The sequence below is a fragment of the Tursiops truncatus genome, chromosome 9, assembly GCF_011762595.2.
Source record: "Tursiops truncatus isolate mTurTru1 chromosome 9, mTurTru1.mat.Y, whole genome shotgun sequence".
In the NCBI taxonomy this organism is placed as follows: Eukaryota; Metazoa; Chordata; class Mammalia; order Artiodactyla; family Delphinidae; genus Tursiops; species Tursiops truncatus.
The window spans coordinates 28,351,193-28,374,734 of NC_047042.1; the positions used below are offsets into that span (position 1 = coordinate 28,351,193).

Consider the following 23,542-nt stretch of genomic DNA (forward strand, 5'->3'; position numbering starts at 1 on the left):
TAATAATGGAAAAATTACAAGTGGATTATGGATTAATTATTACATGTCACTGTGAAAATTGGACAGCAGTATTTTGGGGGAAAGCAGGGTAACTTCTCACATTGTACACAAACAAAATTTCCTTTTTAAATGGGCTAATTGTGAATGGCTGACATACATTGAGTATATTATATACTATATATAGTATATAATATATACTATATATAGTATATAGTATATACTATTCATGTCCATAATAGTTTTTATTTTACACAATTCTGACACATACACTGGTCTTCTTTAGTACATTACCCTTTGTGAAAAGCATTAGAAGAAATATGCTCTCCATTTTATAAATGCAAAAAGGGATATTTAGAAAGCTTAAGAGATTTGTCATAGTATTGGGTTGGCCGCAAAGTTCGTTTGGGTTTTTCTGTAAGATGGAAAAAACCAAACGAACTTTTTGGCCAACCCAATACAGGTGTCTGGTTTCTGCAAAGATGAGCTTGATATCAAATCTTAGAATTCTTAATCCTATGCAAGTTAAATCTTGTTGCCTTTGTGCACTACTTGTGTATAGTTCAAGAAAAGCTCTCAACACCCCATAATTCTAAGAAGGAGATAATTTTCTAGACCATCGAACCGTTCTGAAATAGAATAGATATAGTTCTTTCACAAAGAAGCAATAACTGTTACTTAAATATTATACTTACCTTAATATATCTATTTCAGATACATCTATTCGTAATGTTTAAATGAAGAATCCATTGAAATAAGAATGAGACTAAAGAAACTTACTAAAATAAGAAGTGGGGAGGAATCCTAATTTATAATATAAGTCAATTGTTAAATGTCTACATGTACTAATTCAAGGTAGTTATTTAAAAGAAAGCTTAGTAAAAAAAAAATCTGTATTTTATGCTCCTGGAAAAGAGCAATTGTTTATTACAAAAAGAAAAGTGATGCTTACGGTAGAAGCTGTAGTTTAATAAATAGTTTAGTAAATGAAAAATTTTTAAATAAACTTAACTTTGAAAAATATGAAGCAGGGGCTTCCCTGGTGGCGCAGTGGTTGAGAGTCCACCTGCCGATGCAGGGGACACGGGTTCGTGCCCCGGTCCGGGAAGATCCCACATGCCGCAGAGCGGCTGGGCCCATGAGCCATGGCCGCTGAGCCTGTGTGTCCGGAGCCTGTGCTCCGCAATGGGAGAGGCCACAACAGTGAGAGGCCCTCATACCAAAAAAAAAAAAAAAAAAAATGAAGCAAATAATAAAGGGAAAGAAAACAATAAAACCAAAGACTATGAAATTTGAGAAAAAAGTTAAAGGTTTTTAAAATATTTACATTAATAATAATAAATTAGTTATATTACACATAGGGCCATACTAATAATGTGAATTTATTTTATTCAGTGGACATTTATATCCTGTTACTAATTCTATTTTCAATGTGCCAAATTAAACTTGGGGCATTCAGTCAAATCCTATTTGCAATGAATAATGTCGTGTATTTGAGAAATAGAGGTTCTTCGTTGTAACTAAATAAGAGGGCCTTAATTATTAGGGTTTCTACATGAAAACAAGAACAACTATCTCAAGAGAAAACGAAAATAGAATGCACAATGTAAGTAGCCTTCATAGAGGGCAGATCCATTATTTCTCAGCCATATGTGTCAGAAAACTAGTCTGTGGTCTCCATGTTTATTTCTTTTGTCCTTTTGCTCCCAATTCTCCAGTAATCTTATTCTCCACTGTAATTCAGTCACCCACTGCCGAGTTCAAATCTTAGACTTTGGCATTACCAATAAATATTACTTTCTCTAAAATTGCAGGTTCACTTTCCCAATTTCCTCAAACCCAACAGCAATCCCACAGATAGCAGATTACATTTCCATAGTAACACCAAAAATAACTTAAAATGTTTGATAAACATATGCAAAACAAAGCAAAACAGAACATTTTCTTAAAAGCTAGGAATATCAAGATAGTAAGAATTTAAAGACCAAGGAAGCAATCAGAGGAGGTTGCTTTTGGTTGGAACACATCCGCCAATCATGATGAAATACAGCTGAGTATCTGAGCTATAACTGTGAAGGCTCAAAGGGCCAAGGGAACCTACATCCATTCTAATAAGCACTGCCTCCCAAAGTGAGGAAGCTGCTAGATACCCATATGTAACCTAAGCAGGGAACATTTGGGTTATACTTTTCAGAACAGTGATGATTAGAGTTATCCTTTCAGGGAAAGTCATAGTCCTGGTTTGAGCATGGGAAAAAAATAAAGAGCTAAATCTTTTGCCCAGGAAACTGAACCCTTGGCCAGATGTCATATGAATTTCAGTTCGAATTTGTTTGATTATGAGTGGCAATGCAAGCATGGTTTCATTTTGTAGAACCTCAAGCACTTGGCAGAAGCAAATGAAAAGCCAAATACATCCTGGAAGACATACCTTCATTTTAAGCCTCAGTAGTTCCCTAGAAGCTATTGTAAAATGTCACCAAGGAGCACCAGGCAAAGAAAACCAAGCACACAGCAAAAAGTCACCATGACTGAACCCAACCAGTGACATAAAAGATAAGGAGTTAATGTAAAAAAAATCAGTTTCTTAAATTTTAAAAACAAGGAAATCTCTACAGGAAGCCAGAAACTATAAAATGACAAAGCAGATCTAAAATAACTGAATCTTACATTATTCATAGGTGCAACATAGTGAAACAATTATAACAGTATTTACAGTCAAAATAGCTTTCAATGCTGCATGGGTAATTGCTATATGACAGAGATAATATGGCAGATCAGCAAAAAGATCTTTTCAAACAAATACGCTGAGAAAACTGGATATCCTTATGGAAAAACCTTTCCTAAAAACAGAGAAAAAAATCAGTTATAGATGGATTCCAGAACAAAATATGGAAAGCAAAACTATAAAGCTTTAACAAAATATTATAGAGAATATCTTCACAACTTCACTATAAGAGTTTTTTTCTTGGGCAAAAATAAAGGAAAAGCCAGATAATCTTAGACACCATAAAGGAGAAGATAATTTTGCTTACATTAAATTAAACATGTGTTCATCCACAGTGAAGAATACATGAGTAAACAGAGGAGTTATGGAAATGAGGTAGGACATGTGTGGCACGTGTAACTGACAGGAGGAAATTTTTGAATTTCTGCAAATCTCTCTCTCACTGCACACCCCCCACCACCACCGCCTTCACATGCGCACACACACACATAGATAACCTAATAGGAAAAAGGAAAAAAAAAAATCTTGAACAAGCAATTCATGGAAGATGAACACCAAGTGGGTAATATAAGAAAAGGTATTTAGCCACATAAATAATCAGAGAAATGAAAATAAAAGCTGTAGAATAAATTACACATCCATCAGGTTGTCAAAATTGTAATGTCTGACAATACTGTTAATAATGGTAAGCAACAACTTGTATGATCCGTTTTTATGAAAGGTCCAGAGACTGTAAATCTGTAGAGATAGAAAGCAGACTAGTGGTTGCCTGAGGATGGAAGTGAGAATGAGGACTGATGGCTATGAGAAATATACTTAGGGTGATGGGAAAGTTCTAAAATTGTATTGTGATGATGGTTGCACAACTCTATAAGTTTATGAATTTACAAAAATCATTGATTTTTTAAATACTGGGAACAAGTGAATTCTATGGTATGTAAATTAAACGTGAATAAAGCTGTTAAATTAAAAAATAATAATGTGGAGGAACAAAAACTAACATGCAATGCTGATGGGAATGTAAATCAAAATAACCATGTTGGTGAAAAAATTTGGCATAATTTATTGAAGTTGAGAATATCAATACCCTATGACCCATCATTGCCAGTCATAGGCTATAAATTAGAAAATATCTTGCCCATTTGCAACAGTATATCTGAATAAGTATTGGAGAAGTGATGTCTGTCAGTAGTTCACTGAAAACATCCAAATTATTTAGTACACATCAATATAAACAAATTTCAGCTGAACTCAAGAGCACACTGTTGACAGAAGTAAAATAAAAGAATGCATAAAGCTTTATTTCATACTCATGTGGTTCAAAAACATGGAAAATAAAACTATACTTTTGGAAGACACACATATCTTGTTCAGGTGTACCTAGGTAGTAAGACTATAAACTTACACAGAAATATAATTCTCACAAAGGTAATAGATATAGCAGGGAGAGAGATTCAAAAACACTCAAAGAAGTGGATAATTCTGAGGTTATTGTGATGTTATAATTCTGATGTTATGGTTGAGAAAGGAGCTTTCTAGAGGTAGAGTAGTCCCAGCTTACATCTGTTTTGCTGATGTAATCATAATAGCACCTCCTTTTACCCTCAATTATGTCCAAGTTTGGAAGATAAATGATATAGTCATCAAAACTAGCGGACCACTAGGACATAACCTTAATTTGGGTTATGGGTGTGGCACTAACCCTAATTTGGAAGTTTCAGGAACTATATCACTGAGGAAGCAGTGTCAGTGCCTGGTTGGACCTAAGTTATGATTCAGATTGATCCAAGAGAAAAGATAATAGGGGTTCGTGACACACAGAAGCAATAACACATCAATACTCACAAAAAAGGGAGACCACTACGTTGGATAATTGAACAAATGAAAATGACCGAAGCCCAGAGTGTAGGAATTGTGCAAGAGAAGAGGGAAGTTATTTTGGGGTTTTTTTTTTTTTTGCATTCTTTTGTTTTTGTTAGTTTCTGGTGTACAGCAAAGTGATTCAGTTATACATATACGTCTATTCATATTCTTTCCCATGGTTTATTACAGGATATTGAATATAGTTCCCTGTGCTGTACAGTAGGACCTTGTTGTTTATCCATTTTCTATATAATAGTTAGCAACTGCTAAACCCAAACTCCCAGTTCATCCCACCCCACTCCACCTCCCTTGGCAACCACAAATCTATTCTGAATCTGTTTCTGTTTCATGGATAAATTCATTTGTGTTCTATTTTGTATTCCACATATAAGTTATATCATAGGATATTTGTCTTTCTCATTCTGACGTATTTCGCTTCATATGGTAATCTCTGGGTCTATCCAGGTAACTGCAAATGGCATTATTTCATTCTTTTTTATGGCTGAGTAGTATTCCATTGTATATATGTACCACATCTTCTTTATCCATTCATCGGTCAATGGACAATTAAGTTGTTCTTATGTCTTGGCTATTGTAAATAGTGCACCTGTGAACATAGGGGTGTATGTATCTTTTTGAATTATAGTTTTGTCCAGATATATCCCCAGGAGTGGGATTGCTGTATCATATGGCAACTCTATTTTTAGTTTTTTGAGGAACCTCCATAGTGTTCTCCACAGTGGCAGTATCAATTTACATTCCTACCAACTGTGTAGGAGGGTCCAAGAACAGAGAAGTTTTAATGGATGAGGATGGATCAATAAGCAAGACCCAGACAACTGGAGGGCTTTGTAGGCCAGTCTAAAGAGGACCAGAAGGCTCTAAAGAGATTGCATATGTTTGCAAAGGTAGTGAGCAGAGGAGCTGAAATGTAATAGCATATTGATCTATGCTCTCATTGTATATACGGCTGGAATTCTGGGGAAAATGTTTATGGAGCATGCAGAGGAAGAGAAACAGGACACTGAGAAGAAGAATCAGGGAGGAGAAAGATCAGGAGGGAATGATACCATGCAAGCTGAGGGGAAAAAGCTTTGAAAGGTGAAATATTCCACAGCATCATGTACCGTAGAGAAGTCGCATAAGGTAAATGGACCTGAAATTATGAATTAGGCTATTTAGGAGTGAAAATCAAAATTATGGATGACTCGTGCTCCTTTGTCAACTAATGCCGTCTTTTCTTACACTTGACATCTAAGCAAGAAGAGTCAAGGTCCTCATCAGCTTCTCACTGTTCATATTTCTATAAACAATTGATCCTGGGGACTACTGACTTTTCTTTCCAACTATCTCTGAAATTATTCATTTTTTTCTTCCTTCACTTCCTTTCTTTATAAATCAGATTATTATCCCTCACTTAAACAATCACTTTAGTATAATATCACTTAAATGTGGAGTCTAAAAATGCAACAAACTAGTAAACATAACAAAAAAGCAGACACAGATATAGAGAACTAGTGGTTACCACTGGGGACAAGGAAGGGGGCAAGGGCAATATTGGGGCAGGGAATTAAGAGGTACAAATTATTAGGTATAGAATAAGCTACAAGGATATATTGTACAACATGGAGAAAATATAGCCAATATTTTATAATAACTAGAAATGAAGCATAACCTTTAAAAATTGTGAATCACTGTGTTGTACACCTATAACTTATATAGTATTTTACATCAGCTATACTTCAATAAAAAATAAAAATAATCATTTCACCTGGTTAGAAGTAATTAATGAAAAGTGTATAAAGTTCTATTGTCATTTTACATCAAGTTGAGAAAGAACAGCCTTACACAGAGGCAGTTCTAGGAAAAATTGACAGATCTGACATTAAAAGACCAGAATAAACATATATTATGAAAGTAGTATAAAAATCAATGATTAAATTCTTTTCACTGCATTAATAATGCCAAGAAAAAGAAAACAATTCTTTTAAGTTGCTTTAAGTGAAATACTTTGATTGATTTTTATTTTGATCTAGTTTCATACCACTCATATTTAAATTTTTTAAGGCCTATGGAAAGAAGGTAAGGTTTTCTTAAGAAAATTGTGACTATCCTACACTGTATATCAAGTAGTTAGGGCAGGAAGGGTATTACCTAGTGGTTACAAGATTAGGTGATCAATTCTGACATGACTAACCAGTTCTGGTCTCAGATCTTCTTTTAAACTGTGGCTATAATTGTGCCTGCCATATGTAATTTCTTTGAAGCTTAAATAGATGTCTAGCACATAATAATTGCTGAATAGGTATTTATCATTTTTTACTAACTGATATACTTTTTATAATAATTAAATAATTTACTTTGAATCAGGGTTTTCTTTTTTGTAACATTCTTCTAACATGAAATCCTGTACATTTATAAAAACAAGTCGTGTGGTGAATATGGTTAATGGTTTGTATTTTATATACCAATTGGTACTAAGGATCTCAAATAAAATTGTTCTCATCTTAGAAGACAGGATTACCAATATTTTATGTAGAAAACTTCCTTCAGTTTTTTTTTTTTTTTTACTGGAGTATAGTTGATTTAAAATATTGTGTTAGTTTCTGCTGTACGGCAAAGTGAATCAGTTATACATAAACATATATCCACTCTTTTTTAGATTCCTTTCCCATATAGGCCATTACAGAGTATTGAGTAGACGTCCCCGTGCTATACAGTAGGTCCCTATTAGTTACCTATTTTATATATAGTAGTGTGTAAATGTTAATCTCCAATCTCCCAACTTATCCCTCCTCGCTTCCCCCCCGTAACCATAGTTTTGTTGGAAAACCTCCTTTACTTTTATCGTCTAACTTATATTTCCTTCTTCTCTGCTCTAATTATATTTTTCTTTCTTGGGACCATGAAACTCAGTAGAGAGTCATTATATCTACTTTCTGTCTTTCCTTTTTGGCCACCCCAATTCACTTACCAAGCCAAAAAATTCATCCTCAGTTTTCTTAATTCCTTGTCATATATCTACAATCCATAATTTGTTAAATCATTTTAGTTATTCTTTAAACTTTCTGTACTAGTTTACATATTCCTTTTAAGTCTTTAATTAAATATTAAGCAGATTCTGTAGCTGACAGTAGAGGTGCTTAATGTAAAACATGTGACTTTTTCTTGAAAGTCTACTCTATAGTTTTTTTATTTTTTATTTTTCCTGTTCCTCAATTTTTACATTCTGTTCCACCCAAGCAGAAACACTTTACAGTTTCCTGGTTGCCAAGGATCCATCTTCATTTTCTAATCACTTCAACAGATTCCTTCATATCCTGTGATGGTTTTATGAACCTATTTTCCACACAGATATATTTAAAAGAAAATCTGTTATTGAAGTATTTTTTCCATATTACCAGAGAGTATTGAATTTGCTGTAGACATATTTGTTGTGAGGCATGGTGCCATGTTTTGTTGTTGTGCAGATAAATGTGTCCTGGCACTGACAACGATTAGGACAAAATGCACCATTCTAATTGGCCAGTATACTCAGAGAATTTCTGATTCATTCATCTCTGGCAACAGAACTTCTTGCAAACACTGATGGTGAACGTCCATAGAAAGCAAATATTTGCAGAAAGGTGTTTAAAGGATATTTAAAAATCGGAGTGGAATTATTTGCCTAAGCAATGAAATAAAATGTACCTAAGCAATGTGAAATCTTCACAGTCTATACAGGGATAGAGTGCATTCTGGTTTGTGGTATGCACTGATTGCCCAGGAATCATCATCACAAGCCAATAAATGGACAGTCTGCTCTTACGCTTTGAGGGGCAAAAAGCTGGTTGTAAAGTGCTACAAACATATGAAATCCTTTCCCACTTGTGGCTGGCTGGTGGAAATTCACTGCAGAAGAGCAGAAAGAGATTTGACTTGGCTTTTCCCTTACCAAAGGGGGACCGGAAAATGAACGATTTTGAAAAATTAAAGACTCATCTTAAATATATGTATATTTTGTGATTCCAAAGTGGACTTCACAGATGTTTTATCTATAATTATCCATCCCCCCTACCCCTTTCTAATTATAGTGTGGAAAAAAATCAGTGATGCCCAAAAACTAGAATTAAAAAAAAACAGAAAAACTCTTACAACTTAAATGGTTTGAAATGTTTTGATTTTTTTCTACTTAGGGATTGTGAGAACAAGCTCCTAAAACTTTTTGCTTTTATTATTAACTTTCTAGAGTACTTTATTTCACCAAAAGAGAAAACAGAGTCTACAGTCTTTCTTATTCTCACAGTTGACTTTACATTTAAGACTTTGTTAAATCCATATTGTATTTTTCATATGCTGAAATTTATTGAATTCCAGGTACTCTGGTTGAGTTACTAATACCCAAGCCTGTGACAAGTGCAGGTGACTTTCTCATCTTAGTCATGGGGGCAGATAGAAAGTTCATGTACACATGAATGGGATCCGAGGAGACCCAGACACACAAGAGAATTCTTCACATCTTCAGTCCATACACTTCTCTGCTTTTTTTTTTTTTTTCCTAGTAGTTTTAATGGGTCAAGAGAGAGATGGGTCAAGAGAGAGAATTGCAGAGTCTGGCTCAACAGTCTAGAAGGGTCATTTGTTTTCATTGGAAGAGAGGAAGTGTAAGTACCTTATAGACAAGAATGATAAGTATAAGTACCTTATAGGCAAGAATGATAAGGTAATGTATCTCTCGGCTCTAATAGGCATTTATATCCTGATATATACCCTCTATACCTATATTTTCCTCTGACACAGTAAGAGAATCATACTTGAGGGACTTTTTCAAGGCAAATTATCGCCAGAAATGTGACAGCACAAGGAAAAACACTATTTCTTTGCCACTATATCATTTAATGGTACATTTCCCGACTACTTCACCTAACTTCCTGTGTGGGTCAAAGAGAGTGTGGCCTCTGTGTGGATATTCGCCTTGGCATAATTGTTGCCTCTCTGATTTTCTTCATCCTCTCTCACCTTACTGTGGCTGGAGGCCCCTTAATATTCAGGGAACCAGACCAAAATTAAACTTGTATTAAAGTTAGTCAAGGGGAAGACAGCATTCTGGTTGTGGACAGGGAAAGCTGAGATCTATCTCTGTATCGCAAGTCAGTCAGTCTGTAACTGGCCTCTTTAATTCTGCTATCAGCTCCTCTTCCTTCTGTTGATCCTTCTTCAACAATGAGACACTTCTACAAAGTTCTCAATCTCTCTCTCTTTCTCTCCTTTTCTCTTTAAAAATTTTCAAACACTTGATTTTTCGCTTAAAAATATTAAAAGATTCAGAACACAGCTAAACGATCTACAAAAATTTGCATGTAATTACATTATAACTGCTTGATAGTTAATACACTGCACATCAAAATAGTTGTTAGGTCAACTCTGTGCTATGTCTTGGTTTGAGGAGAGCTTTCTTTTTTTTCCTAGTAGTACTTTCTTAAATATTGATAGAACAAAGTTTTGATATATTGGGGGAAAAAAAAACATGTGACATAACTTTTGTGGTGGTTTGATGTCCTGCAAAATTGTCTCTTATTTACAAATAGCGCTCATTGCATGGCCTTGTTCATTTCAGCTTATCACATAATCACCACTGTAAAGGCATGTACATTCACTTGCAACAAACCAGTGTTTATTTACAGTTTTTGAGCGCAATGGAGTAGCACATTTATGATAAAAGAGCTCCTGGCATATCAGTACGCAGCCCAGTAATTGAAAACTACTTAATGCTTATAATTTTGACCTGTTGCTTCTGATCCAGTCTAGATTTTCTGCAGTAGCCAAGAAATTATGGCATATTTATCCATTGATGTGGCCAATGGGTAAGACAGGAGTTACCTAAAATTACTGGGAAATTATTAACTTTAAGGTACTGTGCTTAAGGCATCTTATATATTAGTTCATTTAATTCTCACATAAACCATGTGTTAAGATTATTTTGAAGAGACTTAGAGATATAAAGGAAGTTTCCAAGGTCTCACAGCCATTTAGCATGTGACCTGGATTTGGATGGGGGGTGTTTGCTCAGTGTCTGCCGTACTACCCCGTGAGTGGAATATATGTTCGGCCACTCATCTCTTTAAAACTTTTCTTTTTTTTTCTTTTTTTTTCTTTTTGCGGTACATGGGCCTCTCACTGTTGTGGCCTCTCCCGTTGCAGAGCACAGGCTCCGGACGCCCAGGCTCAGCGGCCATGGCTCACGGGCCCAGCCGCTCTGCTGCATGTGGGATCTTCCCGGACCGGGGCACGAACTCGTGTCCCTTGCATCGGCAGGCGGACTCTCAACCACTGCGCCACCAGGGAAGCCCCTCTTTAAAACTTTTCTAACTGTAGTTCTTGGTTCCTAACATCATTTACTGAGCCTTGTTCTCAGAGACAGCTAAGTTGGCAGAAATTTCATCTTTCCTAAGAGAAAGTCCTAAAGAGCAACACATTTATGGACCAGAAGAGCAGCCTTGCCTTTATATTATGTTTGATCTTTCCATTTAAGAGACCATTTTCTCATTAAAAACATGAGTGCAGTTACTTTCCATTTTTGTTAACACAAACAACAAAAAATTGGCTTAGCTGTAGGAAGGAAGGCAATCATTTAGCCATCTGGCCTGGAACTTGATCCTCTACCAAAATTGATGGAAACAGTGTATTTGGAGATAAATCCAGAGTTAGAGCCAGGAATTGAAAAGTTTTCCTATTTGTAGATCAGAGACTTCTTTCTTTGTAGAGAAAACTCAGTTCTCACTCTCAACTTTCAGAAGTTCCTCATGACTTGTATTGATACCTATTTCTTGGGCTACCCTTATATGTTGGCTTGTATTATACAAGCTTAGAGTTATATATATATATATATATATATATATGTGTGTGTGTGTGTGTGTATATATTAGAATTGACTTCGGGGTTTGTGAAAATTTTGTCAATTACTAGGAGATTACCTGTCCATATGTATATATTAGAATTGACTTCGGGGTTTGTGAAAATTTTGTCAATTACTAGGAGATTACCTGTCCACCCATCAGTTGGAGGAGCTGAATAAGCACCATCACCACTACCTACCTAATGCTCCAGGCAGCAGCATCAGTCATGTTAGACACTCTCTTTCACTTTTTCCAAAGTCTATTGATCTCACTTGTTCTTTATTTTAGGCTAGTGTATCACATCTCAAGCCTCAATCTTCATAGAAACCACCTGAGGATCTTGTTAAGGGCAGATTTGGATGTGATAGGACTAGATGTCTAATAACCTAGTTATTAATAATCTCAGTTTCTAATAATGGAGGTGGTGCCAAGGCTGCTGATCCAAAGGCCACTTTGAGTAGAAAGGCTTTAGCCCTGTTGTTTTTAAAATGTGGTCCTAGGCCAGCAGCGTTAATACCACCTCGGAACTTATTAGAAATTCATATCCTCAGGCCCTATCCTAACACCGCAATCTCTGAATCTGATGCCAACTAGAGTTGGAGGAATCACAGCTTTCGACAACTTTCTATCACTCCATTTCCTTTGCCACTTGTCTTAGCTCCAGTGCACATCAAATCTCTCTTAGACTAGCCAAAGGGCCCTCTAGCTGGTCTCCCTCAAATCTCATTTTGTTATAAGCCATCCTCTACATTACTACCACAATGATTTGTACACTAAAAATTGGAAGAGTTTGCCCTCCTCAAATCCCTCTAAGTGCTCCCTTTCTTTGCAAAATAAAGTCTAAAGTTTGTAACCTAGCATTTATAGGCTTACTAAAATAAATCCTAATGATTTGCAAACAGGAAGTGATAACTCAAGTTAAAATTTCTAGATAGAATATCATTCATAGATGTAAAGGGTCGTTATATGGGACAATTCATACAGAGAAATAAAAAAGATGATGGCTCAGGGAAATCAGTGTTCTTCATCTTGGTCTCCCTAGCTGTGAAAGAAGCAGGGGAAAAAATAAAATGATAAATCTGAAAAATGCTAGAGTAGGTTTTGCCTCTATTCAGGAAAAAATAGTGAGTAATGATGGTTCTTGTTGCTCTATGAGGATTGGTTGAATAATATCCGTCCACCTCTAGGTAAATTTTTGAAAGAAATTCTATAATAGGGAGAGGAAAATTTACGTCAAATTGTAGAGTTTGGAAAGTTACAAGTATCTGTATTTACTTTATTTCAATGCCAAACTTTTTTTTCTTTTAATATGAAGGGTATTAAAAAGCTGGTGTGCTTTTTCCAATCTTGGTGCCACAATTTCGCATTTTGGTGTGAGGAATAAAGTTTAAAAATGTTTTTCACACCCTCTCATTTTGGTTCCCCAGATCTGTTTCTTAGGTTAGGTAGATGAACCTACTATAAAGTTTCTTTCAGAAGTGCTCAGTGTGATATTTTCCTTTTCAAAACTGAGCCCATAAGTGTGGTTATGGTCAGTGTTGTTTAAAGGGATTTTAAGAACTTGCCTGATTAAGCCCATAATTAATTGAGTTTAAGACTACCTTGCTATGTTACAGATGTTTTCCTTTCATTTGAAAGCCTTTTACTTTTGCAATGATTTTATTTTGTTTTAAGGACATTGTCAAGTAATATAAGATTCACAGTTAATTAAAAGTTAGTTAGAAAGTTAGAAAATGAAGTTAAAAACTTCATTTTTTAAATGAAGTTTTAAAAATTTTAATTTTAAAATTTAATTTAAAATTTAATTTTAAAATTTAAATTTTAATTTTTAATTTAATTTAATTTAAAATTTAATTTAATTTAATTTAAAATTTTTAATTTAATTTAATTTAAAATTTAATTTAATTTAATTTAAAATTTAATTTAATTTAATTTAAAATTTAATTTTAAAATTTAAATTTTAAAAATTTTCTAACTTCAAAGTTAGAAAATGAAGAAAACTCTTTCCAAAGAAAACAGACTATGTAGTTTTATAAAAGCCTGCATCAAGGTTTGCATCAAGTTTTGGTAAAAGTTATTGGCAGTGGTGATGGTGGCCATTGGGTTAGATTAACTTTCTGATTAACTTTTTGTAAACAGATGAATGAACCTATTATAGTGAAAGATGAAAATGAATATATTATTTGTCCACATTATTTCTTTTGTGTAACTCTAAGGAAAAATAATTGACTTAAGAAAGCAGAGTCTTTTTGATGTCCTGTGAATCTAGATACTTGCAAATCATAATTATATGCAAAACAGGTTTTAAAAAAGCTGATTCAATTTTATGACTTTGTATAAATCACTTATTTTTCTGGGATTCAGTATCCTGAATTGTAGTATGGAGTAAATTATCTTTGAAGATTCTTCCAGCCTATAGTATTCTGATTTGGTAAGTGGTCAAGAAGTTAATGTCTTTTTTACAATGGAGGATGGCTCCATGATGTATTTATTCTTTACCTGACATATAGAAGCTCAATTAGTATTGAGAAGCTATATCTGGACAGCCTTTCAAGTAGCATTTTTGAGTACCAATTCTACTTTAAAATTTGTGTTGCATTCAGTTAGAACATTAATGCTGATCTCAAAGATCTATCAACAAGATCATTGCCTTATACTTTTGGCATGCTGTTTCCTTAACAGGGCAATAAACATCTCTATATTTAAAAAAAAAGTTTCAAAGATTCCACATAAATGTCCACAAAATATAATTCAAAAAACTCAGAAGAAAATGCAAATATGTGAAAGCCATGTTAATCATTTTTCAGTAGATTTGTCTACTTTCTCAGATTCATCTTTAATTTTTGAGCACAAATGTTAAACCATTCTCTTTCCTTGTAGCTTTCTACATAATGTGATCAGGAGATACACTGATGCATAGCATAAACAGTAGATGACTGTGTACACATTTGAAGTGATATCTGCCCTGTCTAATGTGAATCCATTGTATATATTCATATATGTGCAACTAAGAGCTCTTTTCTTTGTAAATAAAATATGTAAATAGCTGATTTGTAAGTACCTATTTCAGTTATCCAACTTTCACAGATGAGGAAAGTAAAGTAGAATTGAATGCATATCTGAGGCCAGTATATAATTGTAAGCAGAAAAGTCGTTGTTTTTTAAATGTTTCCCCGAAATGAATGAGCTAGAATTTCACAGTGAGTACCAGAAATCATAGCACCCACGTGGAAGCTATGTTGAGAGTGGGGGAACAAGGAACCATAATAAGTGGTGGACTTTGGGGTACGTTTGCCACGTAAAACCCCTCAAACAACACTGCATGGCATTTTGGCTCCTTGGATTTCATGAGATTCAGAAGGTGGATGCGAAGAGATACAAGTTTGGCAGAACGTTATAGCCATGTAGTACAGGTAATGTTGAGAGAATCAAGTAGGCTTATACAGAATTACATCATCCGCCACTTGTGAAATTAACCTGATAATGGAGTTAATCTTTTCCCTGCTTTTCTTCTCCATAAATATGTCGATGAGAAAAGTTTTTTCTATCTCATCGAAACATATGGTTAAAATAGGTAGTGTAGTTGAAAGTGCTTTCCAAAAGTACCAAGTAGTTTACAGTTCTGTAACATTGTTGATCATTAAATAGAGACAACTAAAGTAGACTAGAAATTTAACAAGTGCTACCCAGAATACAAATTCCTTAAATATATTACTTAACCTAAAACTAACAATAACTCTATAAAATACTGGTGGGTCCTCTTTTTAGCTTCATTTTACCAGCGAGAAAACAGGCTTGTCCATGTTCCTAGAGATCTTCAAGGAGAGCTAGAATTCATACCTAGGACGGATGATACCCAAAACCATCTAGTAAGTTCTAGGCACCACATTAAGTTACATATTTTTGTATTTCATAAATATTTAAGTATTGTGCTCAAAATCTGTTAAGGGGTAGAATTAGAATTCACACGAAGTCTGTGGGTTTCTATGTTTCTGTTTCAAGTTGTCAAAAACCACCATTACAATATTTCTTCCATAACTGAGCAGCTCTTCAAGAACTGAATATTTGTCATACGTAATTTTAATTTTACACCGAAAATAGTGCATTGCAAACAAGTGTAGATTCTCAAAAAACATTTTGAGATTTAATGTTAAGCATTTCTATTTTTGAATAGAAAGCAACCTACCGTATCTATGAAAAAGACATATGCCCAGGAATATAGACGCAGATGTAGAGAATGGACTTGAGGACACGGGGAGGGGGAAGGGTAAGCTTGGACGAAGTGAGAGAGTAGCATTGACATATATACACTACCAAATGTAAAATAGATAGCTACTGGGAAGCAGCTGCATAGTACAGGGAGATCAGCTTAGTGCTTTGTGACCAGCTAGAGGGATGGGATAGGGAGTGTGGGAGGAAGGCTCAAGAGGGAGGAGATATGGGGATATATGTATACATATAGCTGAGTCACTTTGTTATACAGCAGAAACTAACACAGCATTGTAAAGCAATTATACTCCAATAAAGATGTTTAAAAAAAAGCATATATTAATCCTTTGGCAGTCGTATCATTTGCAAATATTTTCTCCCATTCTGTGGGTTGTCTTTTCATTTTGTTTATGGTTTCCTTTGCTATGCAAAGCATTTGAGTTTAATTTGGTCCCATTTTTTAATTTTTGTTTTTATTTCCATTATTCTAAGAGGTGGATTGAAAAAGATATTTCTGTGATTTATGTCAAAGAGTGTTCTGCCTATATTTTCCTCTGAGTTTTAAAGTATCTGGTCTTACATTTAGGTCTTTAAACCATTTTGAGTTTATTTTTGTGTACAGTGTTAAAGAATGTTCTAATTTCATTTATTTACGTGGATCTGTCCAGTTTTCCCAGCCCCATTTATTGAAGGGGCTGTCTTTTTTCCATTGTATACTCTTGCCTCCTTTGTCATAGATTAACTGACCATAAGCGTGTGGGTTTATTTCTGGACTTGCTATCCTTTTCCATTGATCTATGTTTCTACTTTTGTGCCAGGAACACACTGTTTGGATGACTGTAGCTTTGTAGTATAGTCTGAAGTCACGGAACCTGATGCCTCTAGCTCCATTTTTCTTTCTCAAGATTGCTTTGGCTATTCAGAGTCTTTTGTTTTTCCATAAAAATTTAAAAATTTTTTTGTCCAAGTTCTGTGAAAAATGCCATTGGTAATTGGATAGGGATTGCACTGAATCTGTAGATTGCCTTGGATTGTATAGTCATTTTGACAGTATTGATTCTTCCAATCCAAGAACATGGTATATCTTTCCATCTGCTTGTGTCATCTTCGATTTCTTTCATCAGCATCTTATTTTCAGAGTAGAGGTATTTTTCTCTTTAGGTAGGTCTATTCATAGGTATTTTATTCTTTTTGATGCAATGGTAAACAAACAGCTCATGCACCTCAATATCAGAAAAACAAACAACCCAATCAAAAAGTGGGCAGAAAACCTAAATAGACATTGCTCCAAAGAAGACATACGGATGGCCAAGAGGCACAGGAAAAGATGCTCAACATCACTAATTATTAGAGAAATGCAAATCAAAACTACAATAAGATACCACCTCACACCTGTCAGAATGGCCATCATTAAAAGTCTACAAACAATAAATGCTGGAGAGGGTGTGGAGAAGAGGGAACCCTCATACACTGTGGTGGAATGCAAATTGGTACAGCCACTATGGAGAACAGTATGGAGGTTCCTTAAAAAACTAAAAATAGAGCCACCATATGATCCACCAATCCCACTCCTGGGCATATATCTGGAGAGAACCATGGTTCGAAAGGATACATGCATCCCAATGTTCATTGCAACGCCATTTACAATAGTCAAGATGTGGAAGCAACCTAAATGTCCATCAACAGATGAATGGATAAAGAAGATGAGGTACATATATACAATGGAATATTACTCAGCCATTAAAAAGAATGAAATAATGCCATTGGCAGCAGCATGGATGGACCTGGAGATTATCATACTAAGTGAAGGAAGTCGGAAAGAAAAAGAGAAATATTGTATGATATCCCTTATATGCAGAATCTTAAAAAAATGATACAAATGAACTTCTTTACAAAACAGAGAGACTCACAGTCTTAGAAAACACACTTATGATTACTAGGGGTGAAGGATGGAGGGGAGGGTTACATTGGGAGTTTGGATTCATATATACACACTACCATATTTATAATTGATAACCAACAAGGACCTACTGTATAGCACAGGGAATTCTGCTCAATATTCTGTGACAACCTAAATGGGAAAAGAATATGAAAAATCATAGATACATATATATATATCTGAATCACTTTTCTGTACACCTGAAACTAATACAGCATTGTTAATCAAGTATACTCAAATATAAAATAACAATAAAAAATTTTTTTTAAAACCCATACATAAATATTTTCCTATTCATCAAGGAAATATCATTATCAACAATTTTCTCTGGTTTTACAAATAATTTTTGCACCTGAAATTGTCATTAAAGTCAGGCTTGTTTGATAAAGTAAATAAGCTCTTCCTTCAACTCCTTGTCTAAATTAGCATCATCAGCTTTTGATTGAGATATTCAGACCCTAACTACAATTTGATACATGCTGAATACTACTACCCCCTTCCCACTAGCAAATCACTGTGTGATATAAAAAAGCCAATAATGGGAAATGGGTCTATTAAAGAAGACTTTTATTTGGTCTGAGATATGAAGCACAGGTGATCGTGACTAAATTCAGGAAGAGAAAATGTAAGCAACTAAAGGCATGAGGGCTTTGCACATGACAGGCAGGCAATTAAAACCAAACTAAAAAAATATATAAACAAATATTTTAAGAGTTGACTTGGGTGACAGGAATTACTCACAATGTTATGTCAGATACTGAATAGAGGAAGTGTATTTTTTCATTCATACCCGGACATCACACATTTCAGTACAAATTGCATCTGACAGCTATTATCAGAGAACTGATTACAGTGGTCTACACGTAAAAGGGTTAGTTTTTCTCTTATAACAAGAAATCCAGAAGTAGGCAGTTGCTATCGTTGTTTCTATAGTTCAGATATCAGGGCCAAGTCTCTGTGTTTCTCTTAGCCTTTTCATCACGGTTCTAAGACGGCCGCTACAGCTCCATCTATCCCTGTCTTAGGTACCAGGAATTATGATGGAACAAGTGCAATAAAGGATGCTTACCAACTGAGTCACATGTCTTTAAAGTGCTTTCCCTAAAACCTCATCCAAGGGCTCCTGCTTCCATTTCCTTGGCACCCTCATTGTAAAGGAGTCTGGACCATGGTGCTTTATGATGTGAGATTTGCCACTAACCCAGAAATAAGGATCCTATTACCAATGACAAAGATGAAAATATATGTGGGAGAAACAAGCAGTTATTTCTGTCACTACACCCTAGTGAAACTGCTTTACAACTGATATGAGGAGAAAGATTATATAATTAATAAGTTGTACTTATTAAATTGTGGACCAGTAACGAGTAATAGCATGAGTTCAATTATTAGATGGTGGCTGTGAGATATAAGAGTTGGTATTTTCCATCAGTCCGTTAAGACACATCATGAAGCATAAAAAGGGAATTCACTTAGTTCAACCAAATAGCTACAAGCATCAGTTTCAAATTTTCATCAAAGAATTTTGATGTTCCTTATACTTACTTTAATGTTATTAGCTTTTAAAGAAACACTAATCAAGATACAAAAAAATGCTTCCAGAAAAGAAATTAAGACTTCAAATGAGAAAGAGAACAATCAAATTTGCATGGCACTCATATGTTCTAATTTCAAAACCGTCTTCAATTTGTTTCATCATAATATTTTCAAAAGTAAAATACCCAAGTTATAGTAATGAAAATTAGTGAGAAATATATGAATGCTTTAAGTTAAGAAGCTTTATAATGTATTTCTCACCTTCCTTTAGATGTGGCTTTATCATTTGGACTGTAAATGGAGTAACAGTGTAGGGATATGGGGGATAAATCAGGCTATTCAATAAAATGTATATATTTGCAGGCTGACTTAAGTGACTGATATGTTTAAATATTTTCCTGCTAGATATATTTCCTGTTTCTTAAAAGATTTAATAGCAACATAAAGCCTTAATATTCTTGCAAGACTAATGTAGTCTATTTGGGCCTTTCTGTAGCCGATAGAAGTAACTAAAATATTAACAGTCCAAGTATAATTCCTTTTGCAAATCCCAGATAAGTTAATTAAAAGCAACTTAATTTAATCTTCCAAAACTGTGCTGTTTACATTATGCATCTGATTAGCTGCCAGAACACTTTTTATTCAGTAAATATGCCTTCATGCATTTTCCGATATTACATTTTACAGGTGACAGATGGCCCTAGCATGTATTCTATCTTGGCATGCAATCTAAATTCCTGATTCCAATGACCATTCATGTGTGGATTTGTGTGCAGATGTGTATGTGCATCACATAGAAATATGAACATCCACACCACACGTTCTCGTCTCATGCTGAAGGGAAAAAAGTTCCTGATTATTAACGACAAACAACCTACAAGGTCCGAACTCTGACTGTTTTATTTCTATAAAACAGAAGGGCTTCTCAGACAGCCTGAAGTAGATGGTTGGGAATATACTGTATTTCAAAAATTTAATGTTGGATGGTCCCTTAGAGGTCATCTAGTGTCCCTTATTTTAAGGAAGGGGCTTGAAGTTATAGCCTGGAGGGTTTAAGTCAATGAACAACATCATGAAAATAGAGGCAGAGAACCTCTGTTTGAGGTGGAAAATAGCATTACTCCAATCTTTATAAGAATGAAAAAGCTAGAAAATCTGAAAGTTAATTACTTTTTTTTTTAAGTCACCAGAGAACTGAAGTCACAGAGCAACCCAATAACCAAAAATCTGGGAAGAGCCAGGCACTGGCAGGGAGAAATTGGACCTGAACATTTGCTTACCTGAACCAAACACCACCAGATTCTATGTAAGCCTATAAAAAGCTACAGCTACAACTTCTCAGTTAGTTACTAAATATTGAATGCAGGCTAATGAGAATGTGAAGCCTCTGGGGGCAGGTACAGAGGGGTTCACAGACTCAGGCTTTGCCTCTACAAATGCCACAACACACTCATAGGCAACATCAGGGAGCATCCTGAGAAAGCATTTATTGAGTGCTGGCTCAGCCATGGAGGGTCCAGGAGTGGTTTACAGACATCGCTGCCAAAACTCCACCCAGCTACTGTCCCATCTCCCCTCCAGAATAAAAGCTTTCATTTGTAAGGGAAAAGCAATAAGAAGTGTCATCTAAGAGCACTGGTAGAAAACCATTCCAGCTTGGGGTGGGGAGGGGTGACAGGGAAGAAAATCTTTACCTCTGAGGATGACCAGGGACACATGCTATTAACAAACTCTAGAGTTGGAGAAAAGCAAGAGTTCTAAAGGCCATTCTTCTGAGACCGAGGAACACAGCACCATGCTGAGACTGTGGGTTAATCAGAACATGAGGGAAGATCCTTCCATCTCACCCACAACATGAAAAGTATTGCATAAGTAACAGTGGAATACAGTTGAGAAGTCTGCATGAGATATTATTTCTCAGGAACAGTGCAAAGGAAAGACACAAAGCCAATGGAGGAAAACAGTCATTGACAAAAATGCTCTGACAGTCTACTTGATAAAAACCAGCTATCACTAGAGGGCTTTAAACCTGTGTGTCACTCCTGTGTGTGTATGACTGAGTGTGACTATACCAACACACCTCACACCAGCCAGTTCTCTATTAGAATCACATAAAGCCATACACTGAAGGCCAAGTAGAAGTTTTTTTAAGAACAGAACATATTTACCTCAGTGACTACACTCCTTAAGAAGGTGTCAGTTTTCAACAAATGAGGCAAATAAAAAGGCAAGTAAAAACACAACAAAAGGAGATAAAATCATCATCAGACCAGTTGTAAAAATATAATTATGATAGGAAATTTTCTAAAAACCTGTTATGTTAAAGAGTCTAATAGAAAAGATAGACATGTAAGTTCAGACAGATAATTGCATCAGAGTGATGGACAATATAAGAGAAAATTCAAGTGGAAATACTAAAAATTAAAAACATAGTAACATAAAAAACAATAATGGAGAAGAGTAATGTAAGACCTTCAACAGCTTCATTGGTAGACTTGACACAGCAAAAAAAGTCACTAAAATCATCCAAAATGAAACAAAAATCAAAGAACAAAGCAAAAAGGAAAACAAAATAGCAAAAGAAACAGAACAGAGTGCCTAAAAATGGTGAAAAAATAAGTTTTGCATATGCATAATTGCAATTCAAAAAGATGAAGAGAAAATGAGGTGGATAAAACTTTTTAAGAAATAATACCCTCCCTCAAAAAAGAAATAATACCCAAGAAGTTTCCAAAATTATTGACAGACACCAAACCACAGACCCAAGAATCACAGGGACCACTGAGTAGAATAAATTAAAACATATACACACACGTATATCTAATTATATTCAAACAAAATGCTGAAAATAAAGTCAAATTAAAAAATCTTGAAAGAAGCCAAAGAAAAAAAGACATATTACTTATATAGGAATGAGGATGAGAATTACAACAGACTTCCATAAAAACCCAGGCAAGGAAGAACATAATGAAGTAACATTTTTAAGTGCTGAAAAAGAAAGGGGAAAAAAATCAACCCAGAATTCTATACCCAGTGAAAATATCCTTCAAATAAAGATAAAGATTTTCTAAAACAATCAAAACACCTGAAGACCTTCACTGTCAGCAGAACTCATCTAAAAATCTATTTTAAATGAAGTTTTTCAGGCAGAGAGAACATAAGAAAATTGTATCTACCCCCAAAATGGAGAGAATTGAAAATGGAATAAATGAAGATAAATGAAATTTATTTTATTTCTTTTTTTTAAATGTTCTAAAAGATAATCATGTAAAGCAAATATGGGAATAATGTATTGTGTGTTAATAGTATACATAAAATGCATTCACATGACAATGTTATGTAGGATGGGAGAGATATAGAGTTGCCAATCATTTAAATTATACATGGAGTTGTGTAATATTATTTGGAAGTTGAATCTGAGCAATTAAAAACTATATATTGTAAAACTAAGGGAAACTACCATTGTTTTTGTAATAGTATAAATAAATCAATCAATGAGATAAACTACAATCATAAAAATACCAATACAGAAGAAAGCAGGAAAAAAGAAAAAGAGAAACAAAGCACAGATTTAAAATAGAAATGATTGTCTTAGATAGTAATGTTATATATAACATACAAGTTAAAGGACAGAGATTGCCAAATGAGATATGTAAAAAGAATGCAAACCCAAATACATAGGTTGTCTACAAGACACTCACTTTATTTTTTTTTCCAGTTAGCCCTTTTATTTTATTTTATTTTGTTAATATATCTTTATTGGAGTATAATTGCTTCACAATGCTGTGTTAGTTTCTGTTGTACAACAAAGCGAATCAGCCATATGCATACACATGTCCCCATATCCCCTCCCTCTTGAGCCTCCCTCCCAACCTCCCTATCCCACCTGCTAGGTCGTCACAAAGCACCAAGCTGATCTCCCTATGCTATGCTGCTGCTTCCCACTAGCTATCTATTTTACATTTGGTAGTGTATATAAGTCAATGCTACTCTCACTTTGCCCCAGCTTCCCCTTCTCCCTCCCCCTGTCCTCAAGTTCATTCTCTATGTCTGCATCTTTATTCCTGCCCTGCCACTAGTACCATTTTCTTTAGATTCCATATATATGCATTTTTTTTTAGATTCCATATATATGCATTAGCATACGGTATTTGTTTTTCTCTTTCTGACTTACTTCACTCTGTATGACAGACTCTAGGTCCATCCACCTCACTACAAATAACTCAGTTTCATTTCTTTTTATGGCTGAGTAATATTCCATTGTATATATGTACCTCATCTTCTTTATCCATTCATCTGTTGATGGACATTTAGGTTGCTTCCACATCTTGACTATTGTAAATGGCGTTGCAATGAACATTGGGATGCATGTATCCTTTCGAACCATGGTTCTCT

General features: G+C 34.8%; 1 long non-coding RNA gene across 2 annotated transcripts in view; it reads left to right on the plus strand.

Annotated features, from left to right (window-relative positions):
- Positions 1-23,542, plus strand: part of LOC141279460 (uncharacterized) — a 506,894-nt gene that overhangs the window by 23,812 nt on the left and 459,540 nt on the right. The gene's annotated exons all lie outside the window — the stretch shown is intronic.